This window comes from Amblyomma mixtum, chromosome 2 (assembly GCF_055824585.1).
Source record: "Amblyomma mixtum isolate Tamu chromosome 2, ASM5582458v1, whole genome shotgun sequence".
Taxonomy (NCBI): Eukaryota; Metazoa; Arthropoda; class Arachnida; order Ixodida; family Ixodidae; genus Amblyomma; species Amblyomma mixtum.
In genome coordinates this window covers 149962394-149986925 of record NC_143013.1, presented here as the reverse complement: position 1 = coordinate 149986925, position 24532 = coordinate 149962394, and the positions used below count along the sequence as shown (strand labels likewise).

General features: G+C 45.7%; 1 pseudogene; it reads left to right on the top strand.

The window, feature by feature from the left end:
- The first annotated feature begins 15837 nt into the window (after window positions 1–15837).
- LOC149361248 (uncharacterized) lies at window positions 15838–22517 on the top strand (annotated as a pseudogene).
- Window positions 22518–24532: the final 2015 nt, after the last annotated feature.

Genomic DNA, 24532 nt, shown 5'->3' with positions numbered 1-24532 from the left:
CTTTAAATAGAGTGCGCTAGATTACAGCTTGCTTCCTCTTCCTAAGCTGCACTTAGGGAGCAGAATACGAGTTACGGGCTGAATTCTCCCACTTTTTCTTATGACACACCAAAGGTTTAAGTGCTGTCACTCTAACACATGGACTGAAGAAGCCAAGTTATTTTTATATCTCAGCATAAAGGTCTGCAAGGCGATGTTGCATTTCTAGCGCATCAGCAGTACCCCATGAGCCATTTCTATCGATGTCCATGGCGTGTAGTGTTGCGTGCGTTCTGTCGTGTAGAAACATCATAGATGCCAATCTAGCCCTCCTTAGTGCCCTAACCAAACAGCAGTGCCTTCGCAGATACGTTCCTATCGGTCAAATTGTTTTTCACAGGTCAAAAATGGAGATAAGATCTCTCCCCGATCAAGAATCAAGGGCCGCCGAAGTGATACTAGACTAGAGTTGATGAGAGTTGCCAATGAGCTTTACGGGAAGGTCGACATTAGGTACCCTGCTGAGATGTTGAGCTAGTGTTTGCGTCAATGCCTGACGACACAGGTGTTTTTGTTCTGTAACAGTTCGTTCATAATAAAAACAACAGGGAACTTGAACCATTTTGGTTTCGCGAAAATGAATTATAATGAATGAATTTCTATATGGTTAGCTTATGCTGTTACATATTCTGTATAAATTTTAGGTTGAGTGTTTCGTCAGGTGGTGAGAAATAGAATTTTTTTCTAGTGGCGTGGTTGGATCTAATGTCCAGATATAAATAAACCTAACGCTTGCGTTTGCACCGTCTCAACCTGAAAATATATTTTATGCGTACAAAGGCCCCATAAAACGAAAGCATACTCCCACTTCCATCTGTATGCCAGAAGCTCGGGTTCAGTAAAACACCTCTCAGCTTAGGTACCGCTTATAAAATTGAGAGGAACAAATATCCGCATTTTAGGATACTCATGTTCAGCTGTTTGTCAACCTTGTCACTCCATATTTCTGATCTGTAACATAAATGATACAGTAATTTGGTGTGTTTGAAAAAAAGTCTTAATTTATTTTCTGAAATTGTGCGGGAACGAAAGTTTCTTTTTTTTCTGTGGAGCAATATATGTTTTTGACTGTTTAAATGCCAGCTTAACTAGGCACTGATAAGAACAGGCCAAAAAGAGGGATGATAGATAATGCCTACATATATATCAAGCGAACGCCGAAAATATTTTCCACCAAATAATACAATGAAACATGTCTAGCTCACGAAAGCATCATCGCTTTCTTTGATGTGGTACGCTTCCAACACCTCACCGGGTGCAGTGTTTCTGCTTGTGCCTGTAATATCGGGACTCTGAAATGCTTGCTAGCAATATTTACATGCAATGCAGACAGCCGGCATGTTCGGTCCGTATTGAATGGGGCTAATGCGGGCCGTTTGGTACACATTGACGAAGAGGATGCAACAACGCTTAAGACGGGGCAAAGAAAACGAGACAAAATTGTGCTGACTAGCAACCGAGGAATGTATTGCAACATATGTATTGCAATGTGCTTAAGTAGAGTTAGTTCTTGGGAGAGTTGGTATACTAGATTTAAACTCATAGTATACTTGATTTAAACTCATAGGAAACCTGGCGAGAAAAAAATAAAAGGCAACCCGCACAACCAGACAATCAGGAGGAATTATCGAGCATCGCTGACTAGGAAATGTAGTTTCTTAACCAGTGACGCACAGTAATTCCTCTCAATTGTGCGGTGGTGAGCTTCTTTCTTGTTATTTTTGCTCACCACGTTTCCTTCATATGCTGCCTCAGGTGCAGAAATAAATCCTTTGGTTACTATTCAGTGCAAATGTATGTCTCGCTCCCATAGCCTCGCCTTAAGCGTTGTTATCCTCCCTGTCGCTCCTCTTCCTTTTTATATGGATAGCGCATGCTCCTTGGCGCGGTCAATAACGCACTGTACCGCAGCGGTGGCATAGTGGATTGAGCATCCGCCTCCCATTTTGGAGATGCGGCATTCGATTCCCAGTGCAGCCGGGGACCCACCGGTGATACAACGGGCACAAGCTTACCCTGGCCTGATTCTCGGTTTATCCAGGGTGAAATGCTAGGGAAATGGGTCTTCGGCCCCGCCTTGAGTAAATGAAAAATTCCTTTTGTCATGGAGCTCATAAAAAATCATCATCAATACCACATTGTCCCGCCTGGTCTATGTACGCGTGTTAGTAGTCCAGCGAAATTGTGTGACAACATTGGCCAGTTTGAGCAGTTTCAGTATGCTTGTGGTTTAAAGCTTAGCGCAGCTTTTTGAAAACTCGGGGCAGTAAAATCGCTGTTTTCGCCTAAAAACTAATGGTACAATAAAACTACGAGCGTTATCCTCAAGGCAAAAAGACACGTTCTGTCTATTACTGTGATACTAATGTTTAAGTGCCACTGTAGATATTATATTCATGTTGATACTTTATTTATTGTTTTCGAGTGCCTCACCTGTAGCTGCCTTGTAAACTAACAACTGAGGCAATACGTTGCCTCAGCAGTGTGGGCGCAGGGTGCCTCTCAAGCTGCATTCAAGCAGCTTTTTTCCCTGCGTCCTCTCTCTCCCAGTAATACTTGTACTTGTACCACTGTAATACTTGTAATACTGTAATACTGTAAGTAATACTTGTACCACTGAGAGCGAGAAATAAACTTCAACTTCAACAACTTCAACTTCAACTATTCACTGTGTTTACAGCAGGTTTTAAGAGATCAGGATTAGGGAGAAATGGGGTTACTGGTTCACGGAGGGTACCGTCGCAATGTGCGATTAACTGGCGATACTGCCTTCGTAATTAACTCACAACACATCGCGAGCTAGTTGGTTTCGCATCACAACAAAAACAGCTCAAATTTCACGAAGTTTTAGTCAGCGCCTGTGTCTTGTCTCCCCTTTTGCGTCCTTCGTGAAGTTGGCGCTGTTTTTGTTGTGAAGTAACTCAAGTGACGAACTTCAAAGCACGAGCGTTGACCTTGAAAACGCGAAGCGCAACGCGGGTCCCAGAAATTGATATGCTGAAAAATAAAGTAACTTTGCATTCTTTCCAAGGGAGCACCATTTTACAATGGGGAGCGAAGCGTTGTAAGTGGAAAAGGAGACATCTACGTCGGGTAGGCAGCGACCGCAGATCCGGACTACCAGAGTGAAATAGCTACGAGAATAATAATGGGGCGTAATGCATTTGCGGGGCGATCTCAGGTGATGAGTGGCTGCCTACTAATACAAAGCTTGACGGCCAAGGAAAGCATTGAACGACATTGGAGGAGCGATGTAATTTTGGGAGATTTAAGGCGGCAGTACAGCTGGTGACCAGTCCCTGCTAATTCATCAACCAGGTCCACGGCATATTAATTACACGCTGCTTCTATAGCCGCAATGAAACCTCAATAGGTTGTTTAAATATCACTCAAGCAATACCACAAGATACCAGCTGAGGTCAGAGAAGATACAGAATCATATTTTTGACTGCCAGCTATTAAGCACCCATTCCTTCGATCAAGCTTCGGTGTCGGCGGCGTTGGCCATCGTGCGAGCGCAGGAGAGTGGTTACTGCGTCTGCTGAGGACCGAGAGGTGAGTATGCATACAAGTTCGGTTAAGGTGATAGCGAAGGAATGCGGAACGCAACGCCTGCGGCGGCTTCTCGGTCCCGTGCGTGGAACAGTGGACTGGTGAGGAGTGCTACTCGAACAGCGAGTAGTATGTGTGGAAAATAGAATGTGGTCTACAACGGCACATATATGCATTTCTTTTTCAAATTTTTCGGCTCGGTATGTCAGGAAATCAAGATATCTCAACCCCTGCGCTGAAAATTTGCATTGACGAGAATCGCAATCGTCCAGTGGGTGACTCTTCCCTAATTGGACATAAAGTGCTCTCCCTAAAAGCTGATAATTCTCCAGGTAGCTGCACACACTAAAGTGTGCGTACAGGATCAGTTGTTGGTATACTGGCGCAGCGCCCGATCCAGGTAACTTTCCTTAGTGAGTAACCCGCCATACCCGCCGGTTGCAAGAGGCCCCCACCGTACTGTTTGACAGTTCAGGCAGTCTGCACATGCCCTGAACACTTCCGTAAATAATTTCATTATCTGTTTTTGTTATGTTCATGGTGCCTTAGCATTTGCGCGTAAGTACGCAATCATAGGCAGCGCGTAGTATTCGTTCCGAATATTCTTTTTAAAAGATGTGAGCGCAGGAAAAATGACTTCAAAGCAATACGAGCTTTAAGTGCTTCGAATTAAAAGAATTTTTTTTCCACCGACTCACCGATGTCTGCCACAGTGAAGGAACAGAAAAACATTAGTGCACTTAAAAGTATGCTGCGTGCAACATTTCCACTAAGTTTCTTTTTTCAACTGGCAATAATAACAATGATATTGAAACCGCCGCTCTTGAAACTAGTCTCCATCATCAGCCTAACCAGGTAAACTGCTGTACAAGGGCCTCTCCGTATCCCCAGAAAACAGCAACCTCGCATCCATCCGCCTAAATGTCGGCCGTCCTCTGCTACTGGGTTAATTTGAGGGACCACAGGCTACCTTGCCTTGGTGCAACACTCCGTACCATGCAGTGTTCCCTAACCCACTCTGATCTCGACCCGTCTACAAGGGTGGTCCTTCGGGCTAGTTGGTGCTTAAACGTCATTTCGGAAGCCCTGAAGCTACTCAGTGACCTTGGAAAAGAAAATGATAGGTGTCACGCTAAGAGGGAAGAGGGCAGGGTGAGTCAGGGAACAAATGCGCTTTATTATATCCTAGCCGAAATGAAGTGAAAAGCAATGGACATGCGCAGGGCACGTAATGCGAAGGCAAGATAACCGATGGTCCTTAAGGGTAACGGAGTGGATTCCAAGTGAATTCTAGCGTAGCAGGGGGCGGCAGAAAGTTAGGGGGGAGGATGAGATTAAGAAGTTTGCAAGGATTGGGTAGCCGCAGCTGGCACAAGACAGGGCTAATTGGAGAGATATGGGAGAGGACTTTGCCCTGCAGTGGGCGTAGTCACGCTGATTATGATGATGGCATGTGCTTTATACGCATCCCCAAGCTGCTAGGACAATGCCATCTTTTAAAAAAAAGAATAACATATTAGTACACTACACTAAGCAACAATGGGTCTTTTCTTGATAACGTTGGACAGTGGGCCGACGCAGTTGCTGGCAAATAGGGCTGTTTTTGTGCTTCAGGGAGTGAGTGAGTGAGTGAGTGAGTGAGTGAGTGAGTGAGTGAGTGAGTGAGTGAGTGAGTGAGTGAGTGGGTGGGTGGGTGGGTGAGTGAGTGAGTGAGTGAGTGAGTGAGTGAGGAGTGAGTGAGTGAGTGAGTGAGTGATTGAGTGAGTGAGTGAGTGAGTGAGTGAGTGAGTGAGTGAGTGAGTGAGTGAGTGAGTGAGTGAGTGAGTGAGTGAGTGAGTGAGTGAGTAGTGAGTGAGTGAAGTAACTTTAATTCCGCCAGATGAAGACCCGTGCCCCTCCGGGTCCGCACGCAGGCGTCCGGGGAGGGGCAGCGTCGCAGCTGGAAGACTAGCAACGGTATAGTCGCGCAGCTTCTGCTGCCAGGCGGGTAGCGTATCGTTGTATGCTAAGGTCGGCACTTCTGAGTATGGTCTCCCATTCCTCTGCATTATTAATTCTGCCATATCCTGGGGCACTGGGGCATCTCCATAGTATGTGTTCGAGTGTAGCGGTATGCTCGCAGAACTCGCACACCTCCGCATCCTCCCTCGTGTGACCTCCTGTCCAGCTCCTCCAGAGCGGGGATGCGAAGTTTCTAGCTTGGAGTCTTCTCCAGTCACAGGCCTCAGCCGAGCTAAGCGATCTATCCGGAGGAGGATAGATCCTTTTGTTCTTTTCCTGATTGTCTGTGATGGTATTAAAGGTATTGGTTTCCTCTTTAGTGCTGAATTCGTATGAGGTGTCCACGGCTCCCCGGGGTAAAGAGGAGAGGGATCTTTTGTGTCACTTCTTCTTCAGGCCTTCGCAATCAGTGCCAAAGGTTCCCATCATGCATACTTCTCTGCAGCAATATGTTTATGGCTACATGGACAGCTACGACTTTGGGGTTTACTAGAGGAAACGGGAGTTTTGTCTACTGGTTTGCTACATATTTTAGTTTTACGGGTAAAATACGCTCGTAACATGGAATGACGAGTACCACCTGGAGAGGAAAAGGGCGTGTATTGGGCCATGATTGGGGCCTGTTCTTAGTTACTTTTTTAATTCACCTTTACTAAACAGTCCTTCGTCACTTGGGGGTTTGAAAGGCGAAAATAAATGTTTTAAGATTTCGTTATTCACTGATGACATTTTAATATTCGCTTTTGCCTTCCTATAGATATTTCTTTCGTCTATTCATAGTCTATAGAGTGTCGACAGGCAAAATCTACTAGAAGTGCGTGGCCATAAATCTGTAGATTGGCTATATACTGTCTATATCATTTGTATTGGCTATAGAATGTTGTCTAGGATTTGCCTATAGAGACTCTTGTTAGGTCACCCAGGCCTCGTATCCCACCGCTGGCAACCAGTTGTTAGGAGTCGGGCAAGCGTCCTTCGCCAGGATTGCTCATCCCCAACCAGCGAAGCGTGAGAAATTACCCCAGGCACTTTCTCAGCGCGGCATCCTTCTTTGCGGTCGTCGTCTGGTCAAACGCAGGTCGCAAGCTGAGTCATGGCCCTCTATAGACTTCATAGAAGTCTATGGGCATTCTATAGACTGTCTAAAACAATTTTGTAAGTGGCACTGCTCCGTCTCGCGCCACTGCCAGCTTCCTTTTCGTCATAATATGAACAGGGCGGACCGCATCCAGCGCAGGGTAGGCACTCTGTAGTATAGGCCTGACCTGAGAAGGATATGTGGCCTCTTTCGCCGTCTTACTTATGTTCTTAAAATTGCACTGTAATAAGCTGGAAGATCACCCAGAGCTATTAATTACACTATTAACGTGAGTGGTCAAAGAACTGCCTTCTGAAAGCATTACTGTGAAATTATTGTACGTAGATTCTTGTTTTAGGAGCTCTCCGTGCAGTAAATATTGATGTATTTTTTTTCCTGTGAGTGAGACATCTAAGGATTTTAAACGTTCAAGGATATCTGGTATGTGGATATTTTAATTTTTTAAATGCTCTAGAGGGATGAAGAGAAAATGAAATCGGGGCTGTAGGCCCTAATCGTCAAATTTTTTCACGAACACTAAACAGAATAGCAAAAACCGAACCTGAAAGTAGCGTTGACTGCTCCTCATAAGCTTAACAACTTTCCAGGCTCACGAAGCCCCACGCTTCTTTCAAACAAAAAACAAAAATGCGGCACGAGACACCACACAGCGTACGTTCAGTTCACTTAGGATGTTGTCTATTGCGTCCTGCTGTCTTGTAGCAAGAACTGCGTGGGATATACCGGGTGTGGTATCACTGACCGGTTGCGCAACAGGAAAACAACGTGAGAAATTTGCGCGGTGGTTTTGTACTCATTCGCTGGAAAAACAGCGCTACAGTTTTCTGTTTCTAAATCAGTGTCAGTGATCAGCTGACAGGTTAAATCACTGAAGCACAAGAAGTAGCATCACATGGGAGTAACTCTATCACCCCCCATCTCTGTCAAGTAGTTCACCCCCCATCTCTATCAGCAACATAGCTTGCGTTTTTGTAGCGAAATCTACACTAGGCTAGCAGAAGCGCATTTCGTAGTGACTACTGCGCATGCGCCGTTACCATGGCAGCCAAAACCATGGCAAAAAGGCGCCGCAGCCACTGCGCATGCGCAGAGTAGCGCCACGCCGCTGGGATATAAGCCGGAAGCGATGCGCTCGTTCCTCAGACGCGCACCATGGAAGAAGGAGAGCGGCCGTGCTCTTCACCGCAGCAGTACAGGCTGCGTGAAATTGTGCCTTCGGATCCAGAAGTCGTCTCATGGTACACGGCCGGCCCACAGCGTGAAAACGAGGCGAGAAAGGCTAAGCGGGCGGCCGAGACACCCGAAGAACGAGAAGAGACGCCGCCAAGCTGCTCAAAGGCAACAACGTCATGTCGCTAAAGAAATGTCAGCAGACGAAACTGCTTTCTTTCTGCATATCCTGGCCTAGCTGAGCTAAGCCCTCTTCCATTTTTTAGTATGGCCTAGTCATCATCATAATCTGTCATCATATATTCTTCTTGCTGATTCTGTAATTCCAGCAGTTTTAGGGCGCGCATAAAATGAGTGGAGGTTTCACTGAATAAGTCGGCTGCGAGCAGTGCTCTTCTATATCTGTGTCCCTATGTCCGCGTCAATTTTGCTCTTTCTGAATGACATATTTACCGGTCTCTTGACCTTAATGCTAACATATTCCTTCATATAGGTCGCTGCGTTGTCTTGAATTGAAGTTTAAGCGTATTCGTTAGACAGCAAGTTTCAACTCGACAGGTGACGTCATGCAAGACGCAGCTGTTGTATACGTTTCTCTTCAGGTATACCGACAATTTGATCTTCATGACCTTTGAGTCCCAGCAAAATTACTTCATGCGCCCTGTTCTAGATCTCTTATTGATTTCCATCTTGTAGTCCGTATCTGCGTCACTGCCACCCTTAAACAAATTTATTCACTTACCAGTGCCAATACTTCATTGCCTTTTACAAACTGATGGTCATTTTCCAGCACCCTGTGTTCAGATGTGTGAGCTTGAAAAACAAATAGAGAATTTTCTAACTTCAGTTCCATGAGCACGCGCTGTTTCAGAATTTATGGTCCTCATGTCTTCATGATCTAATGCAGTTTGCGACGAAATGCAGCTCCGTACCGTTCACGCTGTAATGCGACATCTGCGCGATTTGATAATAGATAAGCGTATCTTGTTGTTTATTTACAATCAGCATTGAGATTTTGGTCTTCTGTGTCTTTTTGGATGAGCTCATGTACGCACACACAGCTCGTTTCTGCAAATTACGTATAATGCACAAGTAAAAAGGAGGTTAATTATAGTGCAAGTAGCATTCGTTAACTCTAACGGAACTAATATATGAGAAAAAAAAACAGGTTTTGAAGCAGTTATTAGTGAAAGATTCGGCAGCATGACCGTGAGCGAAATGGATAATACAAAACAAAGTTAACAAGGCAGGGGAATGCCTGAGGTTGCCCGACTTAACTTTTCGAAAAGACGACTTGCCTAGGCCCGTCTATGCATTACGCTCCCTTCACTCAATGTTGGTAAAGCGACGGATAGTCTCATATTCATTTGAAACCACATTAGCGAAATCGTGTTGCCACTGAGCACCCTGATTCTCCCCTCCCCCATCGCAACTGTCTTAAATTGTCCAGAAACCGACATTCCGGCCCCCTTTTTACCATGAACATGATACGAACTAGGTTTTTTCTAAACTGACCAAGCTAGATCTCAAGACGATCCAGAAGTAAATTGTGAGCATGCTCAATTCAAACTCCCAACCATTCCCACCACCTTGTGGGGATTGAGCTTCTTGGGCTACCCGAGTGTGCGCCCGCTTCTGCCGTTTCGTTCGTTAGAGAGACCCCCCGTGGGGTGTCCGCGAGCGGAATGGGGGCAGCTGCGCTGCTTGTCCTCCCTTGCAAGGGAAGCTCTTCCGAGAACCGCAGTAAATCACCCTCCCTTCCGTTCTTTCCGCTTCGACCTCGCTTCCCCATTGGGTCACACCGAGTGACAGTTGGGCGGCGTTGTTTCGGCGAGAGGTCTCGAGCGGGAAATGAACGGGGAGATCGCCACCGACTCGGGCAGCAGAAAGGTGCGTAGAGTTTGGCTCCCGGGTGCCTCGGCCTTTGCCGGGGGCCCAACAACGCGGGTGCTTTAACGTGCGCATCTAGTATGTATGCTTGAGTCCAGGCCCGAACCTCCGGAGTCGTGTAGCCCGCCTGTGCGGCGCCGACGCGCTCCGGATTAGGGAGGGCCTGATTTGGCTGGTTCTCCGTCATCGCCGGCCATTGCTGGTGACGACGCGCGATGAGCCATCGATGTGCGACCTGCGTCGTCAAGATGTGCTCCGCGTATACCCCATCCTTCCTCGTGTTGCGCTGCGCGTGATTTAACCCTTTGGCTGGCCGCGCGGCATGCGATCGCCCTTAGCTGTGCTGTCACGCGCGTTTGTAGTCTTTGCTTTGCGCGCGCGGCTCCGCGGGCCCGCTTTCGGGTGCTGCGGCGGGGTTATGGGTTGCACCGAGGTCTGGGGATTAGTGCAGTGTTATGCAATGCAGCTTACTGTGTAATAAACACTTGTGCTTTCGAATAACTGCGCCTTCCTTCCTTCGGAGCGAGAGCGCAGGCGCGCACCAAACGCTGGCAGTGCCCTCAGCTTGCTCTGGCCCGAACCCGCGGTATGTGGGCAAAGTGCTACCTAATTAGCACACCGTCACTGGATGGGTGCTGACGATCCCACAACCTTTATGACAGCATACATGCACTACGTTGTGCGTGGCGCGTGCTGCCGCTATGCAACTCAGAACTTCTATTCAATTGAAGTTAACGGAAAAACCACCGAAAACGTGAGGTTAGCAGTCTGCAAAACACAAAATGCATTCTTTGAGTCCCATCACCATCACATTGCTATTTTTAAAGTATGTTTAGTGTGCTATATTAGGACAAAGGTAAGTGCCATACTTTATTGCTACAGCACTAATAATCGTGGAATGTAAGTGTATCATCTCTCCGGTGCAACAAAATTCAGTTTTATAGGACTTCTCACAGCCAGAAGAAAGCAAGCGCTTTCTGTCCCTAGGAAATGCACTATTCGCTTTTTTATTACTCCGACGAGTTTTATCATCTCCACTATCAAAAGGTGGGAAAGTGCTCGGCACGCAAGCGATAGCGAAGAAGATCTGATTGCTGCCAGTAAGAGCGCTCAAAATCGATCGCTCCGCCGATTGTCGGCGAGACTTAGCAGGTCATCGCCTTAAAAATTTCGTGCACTGATCGTAAAGTAGGAGCTAAAACAAGAATTTACTTACGGCCCCTGAAATCAGCCCAGCGTCTAGTTTGCAACCGGTGACAAAGGTAGGCAATAAAAGGGGCGATCACACATACATCAAGCTGTTTTTCCTGAGGCGGGCTCTAAAAGTGTCTACCCATGGCTTTCTGCCTCTAAATCAATTGTCCTTCCTACTCTTGATTATGCATCTATTATCTGCCAGCCGTACACTAAATCTAACCTTATAAGTTACAAAAAATAAAGAGAAAAGGGGTAAGGTTTATTTATAACAACTTTAAGCGAGCAGCAGTTAGTGAATTATTAACAAGAGCTAACTTGACATCAATAAGTCAAAGCAACAGTCTGAGCCGTCTTAAGTTTATACTTTCATTAATTAAACACCACTATAAAACCGACCTTTCAGAAATATTCTATTTCTCAACCGGATTCTCCACTACCCAATGGCATTCTTTAGAAATAACTCAATTCTAGCATCACAATAAATGTTACAAGCATTTTTTCCCAAGAAAAGCAACTTACTCGAATAGCCTTAGTGACATTGAAGTTCTGGTTTATGGTTTATTGGGGTTTAACGTCCCGAAGCAACTCAGGCTTTGGGAGACGCCGTAGTGAAGGGCTCCGGAAATTTCGACCACCTGTGGTTCTTTAAAGTGCACTGACATCGCACAGCACACGGGCCTCTAGAATTTCGCCTTCATCGAAGTTCGGCCGCCGCGGCCGGGGTCGAACCCGCGTCTTTCGGGTCAGCAGCCAAGCGCCGTAACCACTGAGCCACCACGGCGGGTACATTGAAGTTCTGCGACCATCACTGACATCATTTGCTTCCCTGTTTCGGTAATGTTCTTTGGTACTATGTTTTCATTTGTTATATTTTGCTTCAAACTGCCACTGTTAATTTGTGCTTTGAAATTTTACTGTGTTTTAGACTGTTTTTCTCCCACCCTGCTAAAATGTCCAAAACGAGAAGTTGCAGTATATATATAAAAATAACAAACACATGCAGAGTCAAAGCAGCCGTCCCTTGCGTCGGAATATAGTAACGTTTAAGTGTGAAGATTGAACAGGGAACTTTGAGTGCACTTCCCCTCTTTAATCTTCTGAAATCACTCCAGCAGTTAAGTGTGGTCATTGGATGTGCTCAAGAGTGAACAAGAAGTACAGTTTCCGTGCACATTTCTTGTATCATGCTTCGCAATTCTCGAAGTCCTCAAGCGGAAAGCATCAAAGCACAGGTGCCAAACTTACATGACTAGTCAACCATGTTTTCTGCGACACAGTCATCCTTTCTTTTTGTGGAGACCATGAATATGCCAAATTCTCTTGCCCTCAAAAATAAATAAAACTGCAGTATTTAGTCTTGTGGGTAACGATTCAAAGTTCTCCGTACCGATATATACGATGTTAAAATTTGGAAGGGCAGTTGAGGGAAGACTAAGTATTCTTGGTAAAGGTATGTACTTGCGCGGACAACAAAAAAGGACAAAAAGAAGAAATACATACGACATGTGCGAGGCGCAACTTGGAACTGGTTTTATTTTCAAGACGGTAGCTGCATATATAACAGTGAGGGCAACAACAAAGATGATAATAATTTAAAACGCGTGCTCACTTTGTGTCAGTTATCCATCGCCAAGAGTGTCCCCAAAATCATCACATCTAAATATGAAAGACATAGACCCCAAAAGCAGCAGGCAAAAGCGATGAATCATGAGGCGAACAATGAAGGTATGTGCATTAAAACATAACTAATAAGGCAGTGTCAAAAAACCTGTTTTAGCAAAAGCATTGTCGAAAACGTATCGTAGCAAAAGAAGATAATATATCCTAGCAACAGCAGCGTCAAAAACCCTGTCGTAGCAAAATGAGTGTAGAAGACATATCTAAGGAAAAGCAGTATCAAGAAACCTAAAAACACGACACACGCTAAAACCGGTAAATGGTTAAAACCAACTCTGCGTAGCAAAACCAAACTTATAAAATGTGGAATTGTAGCAGAACTTCTTCGAGCAGCGCACGACAAAAGCTGCCCGCACTTCATAAAGAATAGTCTTCTGGCGGGCTAGTTGGTTCTTTTCGTTCATGGTTAAACTGCGCGAAGGAAACAAGGACAGAGACAGAAACACACGTACACACAGAGCGCAGAACTTCCAACTTTTATTCGAAAAACGCTTCTGGCATTACCTTTTATACGCTCTAAACAACCACCACATAACACAGCCGGGATAAAAAACCGATAAGTATTGACAGTAACGTGTCCATGATGCGCCGACCCGCCAGAGCGCCAATCTAAACTATACCAGTGTGTGCAAGCTTATGCACCATTGATACCTAGATACAAGGAAAAAGAAAAGGGAGACTGGAAGATTAAGAACATAAAAGTGAAGATAAAACCAATACCACCAAAGAGGTCATCAACAAAACGCTGTAATACTAGGGCAACCTACTCAGCGATGGGATGAGCCGCGGAACCAACAGTAATAACAATAAACGATGAAGGTGCAAAGCCACTGAAACACGTAGGCTGAAAAGAACTAAGAAAAAAACACGAGAGGCTAAAACTGTGAAACTGAGAGTGAAGGATGGAGACAACAAACAACAAAGGTAAAGGCGACGCGAGCAATGAAAAGGCGAAACCAGGCTAAAATCTATGAAGGATGGCAAAAAAAACAAACAAACAACAAGAGTACAGGTGCAGGGTTAAAATGGACGGTTTAAAGTGTTCCCTTCTAAAAACGAGATTTCTTTATCAGAAAGCATAATGGACGGTGTGCTCACACAGTTCTTCGAATTCTTTGCGATTTGGAAGGCCTCTATTATCTCCCTTTCCGTTTTGGTTCTAGCCGTAGCGGGGAACTCTGCGCTTTCGAGAAACGGTTGACAATCACTTTTCTCGCACTTCTTACAATGTAAGGCTAAATTTAATCCTGAGTTGGTAGAAAGATTGCGAACATGTTCAGCCGCCCTCTCATTAAAATATCGCCCAGTTTGTCCGATGTACATCTTTCCACAGGATAATGGCACCTGATAAATAACTTCTCTGGCACAATCAGTGTACTCAAGGCTGTGATTTGAGGTGCACCTTTGCTGCCTATCATCTCGGTTCATGAATGCACACAGTTTAGCTAGCTTGCACGGTGCCGCAAATACGAGTTGGACACCGTATCTTCCTGCTACTTTCTTTAAATTGTGAGACACTCGGTGCAGGTAAGGCATGACACACACTGGTTTTCGGTCTTCGTTCGTTTGGCGGTTCGTATTCTTCATCCTCTGTAGCAGACTCTCACAAACACAGGCTATCAGTTGCGGCGGATACCCGGCAGCATACAACCTCTCAGTCTGACGGTTAAGACTTGAACTCATTCTGTGTTCACATGATTTTTCTAGGGCTGAACGGCAGGCAAGGTGAACAATCGCTCTTTTAACCAACTTTGAATGCGCACTGTCAAAGGGTAGTAACTGCTTGTTCATTCTGGGGTTGTAGGACCAACAGATGTGTGAGGGCGTAAATTCCAGACTAATATCCAGAAACTGGATTTGGTTGCCTTTGGGCAATTCATGTGTAAAATTAAGCCCTTTTCCTTCACGCTTGAAAACATTAAGGATAGTACCAACTGACTGAGGCAGACTAGAGTTAGAAGAAAGGTTTAACATCACGAGATAATCATCAACGTACCGAAAAATGCGCACAATGCTTTGGTCGGAGAGACAACTTTTTAAGCGCTGGTCCAAAGAAGAGAGAAAAATACTACATAAAACAGGTGCCACAGATGACCCTATGCAAATACCACTTTTCTGAATGTAAAACTGTCCTTTGTGGCAAATCGCAGTCGACGCAAGGTAAAATTTCAACAGTTCAAGGAATTGTTCCAAAGACATGCTAACAGCGTTGCGGAAGCTGACTTCACCGTATTCTTCTACTTGCTGTTTGAGTGCTGCAAACAAGGCTTCATGCGGAATAGAGTAGAACAGGTCTTCTATGTCTATCGAGAACGCCGTGGTGGCAGAGGTAATGTCACCTAGAGTGGCAAGAAATTCCTTCGAGCTCTTCACTAAAAACGGGTCCGGTCCCACTACTTCGTTTAGGTGCTTCTTTAGAAAATCCCCTACCATTCGCTGCCAACTGTCCTTCTCTGACACAATGACGCGAAGAGGGCAATTCACCTTGTGGGTCTTTCCTGTGAAGAAAACCTGAACGAACCCCTTTTGCTCTTTCTTGACGTCCTTGGCCATTGATTCGAGCTGTACCTTCCTGAGAAGCTTCCTAGCAGCCCTCTTTTGTCTTTCTTCACAAAATTCTATCGGCCTGAAGTTCTTCGTTAGTGCCTGCAGAGCCTTTTCGTCATACATTCCAACAGGCATAACAACGAAGCCGCCTTCTTTGTCGGCTTGGATGACTGTGAGGTCGTTTTCTTTCAAGTGGTTCACAATTTTTTTTAAAGGGGGGTTCTTAGGTGGCTGTTCACTTACAGTACTGATGAGGCTGTCAACTCCGTCGCCGATAACACGTCCTTTATCTTGGTTTGTTGTGCTGCGGGCAATTTGTCGCACCGTAGCTAGAAGCTCAGAGCGGTTGGTCCGAGGTTCAAAGGAGAATTTCGGACCCTTCTCCAGGATGCTCTGTATACCCCCAGGGATGCTGATGTTGCCTTCCACGAAGATGTTCCTGGCTGCCTTGTCGACACGCTTCCGAGAAGGAAGCTTCGGCCTTACATGGTGCCAAAGAAATTCGGTGCAACTGGCAGCAGTCTTCTTCAGTTCTGAAAATCTTCGGTTTGCCAAGGAGGGATCTTCTTCTTCATAGACAAGGGCGCGTAGCCAGTCCGTGTAGAAACGGACTTGTCTCCAACATTCTGACTTCATTATTTTGCTGATCCTTCTAGCGTGTCCCCATGACGGCTCTTGCATACTACCTGAGGATGAAGATCACCCCTCCGCTGGTTCAAGTAATGTTGGGCACGCCGGAGCCGTCATGGGGACACGCTAGAAGGATCAGCAAAGTAATGAAGTCAGAATGTTGGAGACAAGTCCGTTTCTACACGGACTGGCTACGCGCCCTTGTCTATGAAGAAGAAGATCCCTCCTTGGCAAACCGAAGATTTTCAGAACTGAAGAAGACTGCTGCCAGTTGCACCGAATTTCTTTGGCACCATGTAAGGCCGAAGCTTCCTTCTCGGAAGCGTGTCGACAAGGCAGCCAGGAACATCTTCGTGGAAGGCAACATCAGCATCCCTGGGGGTATACAGAGCATCCTGGAGAAGGGTCCGAAATTCTCCTTTGAACCTCGGACCAACCGCTCTGAGCTTCTAGCTACGGTGCGACAAATTGCCCGCAGCACAACAAACCAAGATAAAGGACGTGTTATCGGCGACGGAGTTGACAGCCTCATCCGTACTGTAAGTGAACAGCCACCTAAGAACCCCCCTTTAAAAAAAATTGTGAACCACTTGAAAGAAAACGACCTCACAGTCATCCAAGCCGACAAAGAAGGCGGCTTCGTTGTTATGCCTGTTGGAATGTATGACGAAAAGGCTCTGCAGGCACTAACGAAGAACTTCAGGCCGATAGAATTTTGTGAAGAAAGACAAAAGAGGGCTGCTAGGAAGCTTCTCAGGAAGGTACAGCTCGAATCAATGGCCAAGGACGTCAAGAAAGAGCAAAAGGGGTTCGTTCAGGTTTTCTTCACAGGAAAGACCCACAAGGTGAATTGCCCTCTTCGCGTCATTGTGTCAGAGAAGGACAGTTCGCAGCGAATGGTAGGGGATTTTCTAAAGAAGCACCTAAACGAAGTAGTGGGACCGGACCCGTTTTTAGTGAAGAGCTCGAAGGAATTTCTTGCCACTCTAGGTGACATTACCTCTGCCACCACGGCGTTCTCGATAGACATAGAAGACCTGTTCTACTCTATTCCGCATGAAGCCTTGTTTGCAGCACTCAAACAGCAAGTAGAAGAATACGGTGAAGTCAGCTTCCGCAACGCTGTTAGCATGTCTTTGGAACAATTCCTTGAACTGTTGAAATTTTACCTTGCGTCGACTGCGATTTGCCACAAAGGACAGTTTTACATTCAGAAAAGTGGTATTTGCATAGGGTCATCTGTGGCACCTGTTTTATGTAGTATTTTTCTCTCTTCTTTGGACCAGCGCTTAAAAAGTTGTCTCTCCGACCAAAGCATTGTGCGCATTTTTCGGTACGTTGATGATTATCTCGTGATGTTAAACCTTTCTTCTAAATCTAGTCTGCCTCAGTCAGTTGGTACTATCCTTAATGTTTTCAAGCGTGAAGGAAAAGGGCTTAATTTTACACATGAATTGCCCAAAGGCAACCAAATCCAGTTTCTGGATATTAGTCTGGAATTTACGCCCTCACACATCTATTGGTCCTACAACCCCAGAATGAACAAGCAGTTACTACCCTTTGATAGTGCGCATTCAAAGTTGGTTAAAAGAGCGATTGTTCACCTTGCCTGCCGTTCAGCCCTAGAAAAATCATGTGAACACAGAATGAGTTCAAGTCTTAACCGTCAGACTGAGAGGTTGTATGCTGCCGGGTATCCGCCGCAACTGATAGCCTGTGTTTGTGAGAGTCTGCTACAGAGGATGAAGAATACGAACCGCCAAACGAACGAAGACCGAAAACCAGTGTGTGTCATGCCTTACCTGCACCGAGTATCTCACAATTTAAAGAAAGTAGCAGGAAGATACGGTGTCCAACTCGTGTTTGCGGCACCGTGCAAGCTAGCTAAACTGTGTGCATTCATGAACCGAGATGATAGGCAGCAAAGGTGCACCTCAAATCACAGCCTTGAGTACACTGATTGTGCCAGAGAAGTTATTTATCAGGTGCCATTATCCTGTGGAAAGATGTACATCGGACAAACTGGGCGATGTTTTAATGAGAGGGCGGCTGAACATGTTCGCAATCTTTCTACCAACTCAGGAGGAAATTTAGCCTTACATTGTAAGAAGTGCGAGAAAAGTGATTGTCAACCGTTTCTCGAAAGCACAGAGTTCCCCGCTACGGCTAGAACCAAAACGGAAAGGGAGATAATAGAGGCCTTCCTAATCGCAAAGAATTCGAAGAACTGTGTGAGCACACCGTCCATTATGCTTTCTGATAAAGAAATCTCGTTTTTAGAAGGGAACACTTTAAACCGTCCATTTTAACCCTGCACCTGTACTCTTGTTGTTTGTTTTTTTTTTGCCATCCTTCATAGATTTTAGCCTGGTTTCGCCTTTTCATTGCTCGCGTCGCCTTTACCTTTGTTGTTTGTTGTCTCCATCCTTCACTCTCAGTTTCACAGTTTTAGCCTCTCGTGTTTTTTTCTTAGTTCTTTTCAGCCTACGTGTTTCAGTGGCTTTGCACCTTCATCGTTTATTGTTATTACTGTTGGTTCCGCGTCTCATCCCATCGCTGAGTAGGTTGCGCTAGTATTACAGCGTTTTGTTGATGACCTCTTTGGTGGTATTGGTTTTATCTTCACTTTTATGTTCTTAATCTTCCAGTCTCCCTTTTCTTTTTCCTTGTATCTAGGTGTCAATGGTGCATAAGCTTGCACACACTGGTATAGTTTAGATTGGCGCTCTGGCGGGTCGGCGCATCATGGACACGTTACTGTCAATACTTATCGGTTTTTTATCCCGGCTGTGTCATGTGGTGGTTGTTTAGAGCGTATAAAAGGTAATGCCCGAAGCGTTTTTCGAATAAAAGTTGGAAGTTCTGCGCTCTGTGTGTACGTGTGTTTCTGTCTCTGTCCTTGTTTCCTTCGCGCAGTTTAACCATGAACTTCATAAAGCAGAGCTTCGAAACCCAGATCCCCCGAATGAAGAAAGCAGGACACCCCAAAGAAGTCATCAGCAGTGTCACTGTCAGTTCTCCACAGAAGATACGAGTAAAAAGCAAAAAAGAGACCTTCAGCCTGTCACTTCCAAGACAGACATGAAAGTCATTCAATATGTCTAAAATCTCGCACAATTTGGGTAAGATAGGCCACATATATAATGTAAAGATCCTTTTATGCGAAGCATATTACTAGAGGTACACTACAGCCCTTCGCCGTGGTTACACGCCGTGCACACCACGTGTTACAGTGACGTCACACCACGTGACATTACACGTGACACATGACGTCACGACAGAGGAAGACGGGGTCCACCTCGCGCCGTCGCTGTGGTTGCACGCCGTGCAGACCACGTGGTACAGTGACGGCACACCACGTGACATACCACGTGACCCATGACGTCACGACGGAGCGCCGTCACGCGCTGGGAGAGGGAGAACGATGCCATCGCACAGACGCCGGAATGTCCTCGAGCGGCATTCCCGCGCATTTCGAACGCGCGTTCACACTCGGTGTAGGTGAAACGCTCGCTCCACCGGGCAGGCAGACGCGGCTTCCGTGGCAATCCAAGCGCTCACCCAACGCGCGTCTCGGGGTTAGTCGGCGTTCCGCTGTAGCCATGCCGTTGTCTTCCCCCACGACGAAGGCTTCTAGTGGTTGACCAAGTATTCAACCAAGGAAAGCCATGTATTACCAAGCCTAGCCACCAATATGCTTCGCATCTGACTAGGCTTAACCTTAGCTAAGCCTCGGCCATTTTTTCTCCGCCCCCAGCAGGCTATCTAGCATTAGCGCTGTCCATTGCACTAACAGCGCTAAAAATGGCTGGAGAATGTTTTCGTTTCCTAGAGATCAAAACCGACGTCTTCTATGGACTGTGAAATCGAAGCGGGACAAGTGGCAGCCGGCGAACTACTCTTGCATATGCAGCGTAAGAACCCGACTTATCAGCAGTGCTAAATTCATTTTTGGGCTTATGTCAGGTTGTCTGTGCGGCTGTTTCTGATGACCATACGTACGATTTCGTGTTCGTGCCGGAGGCGTTATATCATGCTTTTGCAGGTTTCTGATATTTCATCGCTGCAAACGGTCATAGTCTCTTAGAGCTTGGGGGTGATATGAAACCTCCGGCGCATTTACATCTCCGTTAATTCCACTTGGCATCACGGAATAAGGCTCAGCCTTGTACAAATGTTGCGATCTTTCTCAGCCACGAAGCTTGAAAACCAGTGCATAACGCATACTTCACAAAAAGCCCTCGCTTCCCGCTTAATTTCGAGAGGCGCATATAGCAGCGTGAAAAGTGAATCCCGGAGTGCAAAATAGCATGGGACGCGTCAGGCTTGTGTTTCTGAGCGTTGCATGAAATTCAGATCTTCTACACTTTTGTTCTGCGCGAAAAATATGTTGTTCAAGACATTTATTCTACCTTGTCCTATGACATGGAAGTAGCGCATACAAATGAAGAAAAAACAAATTAGTGTGAAGTACATCTCTATTTTGTGCATGTGTGCGGATGTGGGCTCATATGCGTGCCGGTGTGCGTTTGATTTTTTTTATTTATCGTAACTTAATCTTATTTTTCGAGGAATAAGCCTTTTGTATTAGCAACAAAAATTTTTCCTGTAGGCTCACTTTGAAGAATCATGTTCTGAGCAAAACCGGGCAGATAGGTGAAAAAAGCTGAAGCCGAATGCTGTACTAACGGTTTTCCCATCCAGGGGTAGGTATTTCCGGTCTGATTCACTGCCTGATTCTGTATAAGTGCATACATTGGTTATTTTAAAAATTGGTGGAATTTGAGCCGCTTGTTCGGCATGGGTCACTTATTTCGCCTTTAACAGGTTAGGAGTGCATGTTTGCATATATTAATTCTGCTTCCCACGATCTTATCGAGAAGCCTTCCCATTATTCAATTCTACTGTCGATCGGCTCATGCAGCAACCTTCATCTCCAACATCCACTTCACACATTTACACTTGAAAACGCAGAATCGGTCGCCTTCTTTAATTAACACAAATGGATTTAACCAAGGCGACATTTGAATTAATACAGGGAGCGCGGACTCAGCCATGTACTTATATGCATCTTTCGGCCACTGCCTTTACATTTTTTTGTGGAAAACTAAAAACTGAAAAAAAAATGTCGAGACGCTGGTCACGCCTTGTTTTCGCTTTGCTCTTTGTCTTGATTTTCCATATTCCGTGATTCCCGCATTTTTCCTTTATTTAGTGCTCAGTTGGATCATTGGTTTGTACATCTTTCTGCTTCCAGTCGTTCTAAGGAAGCGAAAGCCACCTAGAGACCGAACGCAGCCTATGCCCGCACCCGCCGATGAAGAGGTGAACAACCCCGATGAATACTTCACACCGCATCAGAGGCAGATTTGCTCCCCTATTCACCTCAAATGGTGTCACGAGATACGTCATCGGTCAGCCTCCAAGTCAACAGATCAGATGTAGAATCTTCGAACGCCGGAAGTCCAAGCTAGGCACATGAAACACTTATAGCTAGTGAGACAAAACGGATTGCGTTGAGTTGAAAAAACAGTTGGTAGACATGGAAAGGAAATAGGCCATGCTTCAAGAACATCACACAGTTGCTAAGTACAAAATCCAAAAGCTCAGAAAGCTAGTTCAAAAGCATGAAAGCAAGGCTGATAATTTTGCAAAAAATACACGGTTTTTGGATGCAGACCAAATTTTCGCTCTTTCTAAAATATCACTCAGGGTCACACGTGGTCTGCGGAGACGGTTAAAAAGGGTTTAAAACTAATTTGTCTTGCAGAATCACCGGATATCAGACACTGAGCAAGTTGGGTTACCCTCTTCCGTCCAGCAGAACGTTGGCATGGATGATCCAGGGTGTGAGGTTCCTTCCAGGAATTCTTCAAGAAGTTTTTGATGTCATGAAGTGGAAGGTTGAAACAAGGAAAACGTGGAAAAAGACTGCGTGCTGCTTCTAGACGAGATGGAAATATTACAGCGTTTGAACTGGATCGAGGTGAATACATTCTCCTTGGAAATGCAACACTTCCTTCGAAGCCAGAGGAGCCCACCAATCACGCTTTGGTATTCATGCTGGGAGGAATGAATCATAGGTGGAAGCAGGTCATCGGGTATGAATTCACTGGCCAACACGTGCAAGGTGCCCTGCTCAATGACTATGAGCTCGACACCGTCCGGCGCTGTGGCCAGATTTCCCTCAGGGTCCGTCCTGTCACATGTGACATTGGATCAGCAAATCGGGCGAATTAGGACTTTCAAGCCGTAGAAGTTCTACAGCAGAGTGCTCAGTACCGCAACCATGCTTGGACGGGAAAGAGCCTTTTTCACGGCTGGCGCAGCACATGTGTTCAAAAACCTGCCAGGGCAACTTTTCAGCTAGAAATTCTTTGCACTGAGCGATGCCACCGTGCTTAACAACCTCCCGTCACCAAACGTGAAACTGGAGCACGTCCAGGCAGTAGTGGACTATGAAGCATAGGGGGAACTTAAAGTAGCCCCTACCCTATCGGAGGTTCACGTCAGCTCTGGCCACTTTACAAAAATGAAGGTTGGAGTAGCTCTTCAATTCTTCAGAGAAGTTGCACCGGCTATCCGATTTTTGGTGAAAGAAGGGCTGCTTGACCCATCGGCCGAAACGACAATATGGTCCTTGTATCTGATGTCAAATGTCAAAGTAGTAAGCCCTGATTTCATCACGCCATCCCACTTCAGCTTTAAGCTTTAAGCACCGAAAGGAGAAACATTACGCTCCTCTGAAAACCTCGCGCCTTGCAGCAGAAACAATACAAGGGATGAATATGGGCGCCACCTCACAGTGGAAACCATCCCAAGCTGGGCTGCGTATTTCCACGACAGTTGTCCTTCGCCTCCAAGAAGTTTTCCGGGGCAATGAACGCTGTCAGTTTTTAACAGGCAGGCAACTTCAAGACTGGCTAGAAAATCTTTTTTCGTAGTGCGGCTAACGGAACCAGTGCCGTCGACAGATGATTTAAAATGTGCTCTGAGGCTTGTGAGTGCGGGCCAGTTTCTACATACACCGCCAACAACAAGCTGTGAGCTGAATGGTCGAGAGTACTTAGTCGACCTCCTTTCCCAAGCAAAGAAGCAGTGTTCAGAATGTTTGCCTGAAGAAAAAGACGACTTTGCGATTTTGTTCATTGATGAACTGACGTCAACGCAATGACACATTTTATGCTACCTTGGCGGCTTCATCCTGAAAAGCGTCTTAAAGTCCATATCTTGCTCCCAAGGCAAAGATGCACTCGTCGGAACAGCAAGTAATGAATATGCCTCTATGACAATTCTCAAGAAGTATGTGCTACGCACTCTCAAGAACTAGGAGCAGTACCTCACCAGGTGCTGTCGCGTGGTGTGCAAACAAAATACACACGATGAAGTTCCCTCTGAAATCGCTCACAGAATAGTTTGCGAAGGTAGACCGGCCATGTCTTGTGTAGGTGGCTACAAGCATTTTCCCTATCGCTTCCTTGTCATCTGCAGATCTGTTCAGACATGGCCGGTCTATTATTTATTTATTATTATTTCGTAAATACTGCCGACTGCCCTTTGACGGTCAAGGCAGGAGTGCGCAAAGAAAGAAAAGAAAAAATTACAAAGTAGTAACAACAAAATAACAGCAACAAAAGGGCGATTACAGGATGATTTGCCTGTACTGTTTTTGCTTATTGCTTTTGCTTATTGCGTTGGTCTTATTGAATTTTGTTCTCGAACTGTAATCGCCCTTTCTTGCTGTTATTTTGTTGTTACTACTTTATAATTTTTTTTAATTTTTTTCCTTTGCGCACTCCTGCCTTGACCGCCAAAGGGCAGTCGGCAGTATTTATGAAATAATAATAAATAAATAATAGACCGGCCATGTCTGAACAGATCTGGAGATGACAAGGAAGCGATAGGGAAAATGCTTATAGCCACCTACACAAGACTGCGGCTACGTATCCATCTATGTCAGTACCCAGCCACACGTGCTGGCGGTCACGGAAGCAAAACATGTGCTGGTGTTTTCCTTCCTTAAAGACGCTGTAATCAGTGGGAACTTTTCGTGCACATGCACATAAGCGTAAGAGAAATTAAAGCCTAAGAATCATAGGCTGCATTATGCTTGCAGTTAATCGTCGTTCGTAATGATTTTGTAGATGTATTTGTGCATTAAGGTATTCAATCATTGTTCTTGCGTGCGCCTAAGTCTTTATGTTTGGATTGCATAATGTATGCATGCCACAGTTTGCCACCATGGCATAATAATGTAAGTGGACGTAAGTATGCCATGCATTCGTGCTTCAATATGCAGCGGTTCATTTGGCGTACTTCACCTTCTTCCCGCTATATCCACACGTAAGCGCAATGATAGCAGCTTCGCGGCGCCGGTATTGCGACGGCGGCTAGTAGCTGCCCGCCGTGATCACCGATCGCGAAACAAAGATATCCGCTATACTTTCGCTAATCGTCTCGAAATAGCGAATGCATCACCGAATCTTTTTTCTTACTTTTCATCTAAACTAGAAAAGGAATGATTATCAAAGGTAAAGTCAAATTCAAGCTCCCAGTGCAAACGGGGCCATCAAATTCTACGCGCGTCACGCAGCAAACGCGCGCCTCGCGACCAGCAGATGCAAGAAAATGGCGGTTGCGCTAGCAGTCATGGAGGAAAAAAAAACTAGGAGAGAGTGCCCTCAGCCTCTGCAAGCCATCCTCGTCTGACGCCGCTGCCGAAGGCCCTTT